The 1,031-nt window shown below is 63.2% G+C and overlaps 1 protein-coding gene across 1 annotated transcript in view; it reads right to left on the minus strand.

The window, feature by feature from the left end:
• FHAD1 (forkhead-associated (FHA) phosphopeptide binding domain 1) overlaps positions 1 to 1,031 on the minus strand; it is a 21,547-nt gene that overhangs the window by 1,449 nt on the left and 19,067 nt on the right. The gene's annotated exons all lie outside the window — the stretch shown is intronic.

A 1,031-nucleotide genomic window follows, 5' to 3' on the forward strand; every position in this document is an offset into this window, starting at 1 on the left:
GGGAGCCTCCGGCTGACCCACTAACAGCCCCCAGAGCATCATCCTGGATCACTTCTGCTTCCTACAGCTCTTGGCAGCAGAAGCCCCAGGAGCTGCCAGCTCTGCTGGCTCCCTGTGCCAGGAGCCTGGGCACACGCTGCCCTCAGCTGCTACACAGGACCCAAAGCCCACCAGGTGCTGCTCCCTCCAGCACCTCTTGGCCACAACCACCTTCCTCTTGGCAGAGCCAGCACCTTGTCCAGCTCCCAGGGCTTTGGCAACCACACAGGTGCTCCTAGTAGCCCTCACCCATTTCACTGTGGTGACCATGAGCCCACCTGGTGCAGCCACCTCCCCCTGTGTCACCCCCAGGTGACAGATCCCACCTGTCCAGAGCCCCTTGGTGTCCAAGCTCCAGCCCTGGCCAGACACCTGGGCTTGGCCAGGAGATGTGGGCACATCCCTGGTGAGAGCCTGGCCCAGGTTGCCCAGGGAAGCTGTGGCTGCCCCATCCCTGGCAGTGTTGAAGGGCAGGTTGGATGGGGCTTGGAGCAGCCTGGGCTGGTGGGAGGTGTCCCTGCCCATGCAGGGGGTTGGATCTAGATGATCTTTAAGGTCCCTTCCACCCAAACCCATCTATGATCCTCCCATGGCTGTGGGAGCAAGAAGCAGCCTCTGTGACATGTCCCGGAGCAGAGCAGATGTAGGTGAGACCCAGTGCAACCCCCAGACCCAGTGCAACCCCCCAGACCCAGTGCAACCCCCCAGCCCCATCTGCAACGCCCTACCACCCACACCCATCTATGATCCGCCAATGGCTGTGGGAGCAAGAAGCAGCCTCTGTGACATGTCCCGGAGCAGAGCAGATGTAGGTGAGACCCAGTGCAACCCCCAGACCCAGTGCAACCCCCCAGACCCAGTGTGCATCTCTCCCCTGGCCTGCCTGAGCAGCTGCAGCCCCGCAGAGCCCCAGGCTCCCCAGCCCTGTGCTGCAGGTCCATGACTCACTGGCTCCTCTCTCCGCTGTGGTCTGCTCTGCCCGCCGCCCCAGC

The sequence above is a fragment of the Chaetura pelagica genome, unplaced genomic scaffold (genome assembly GCF_000747805.2).
Source record: "Chaetura pelagica isolate M959 unplaced genomic scaffold, ChaPel_1.0 scaffold159, whole genome shotgun sequence".
NCBI classification, from domain to species: Eukaryota; Metazoa; Chordata; class Aves; order Apodiformes; family Apodidae; genus Chaetura; species Chaetura pelagica.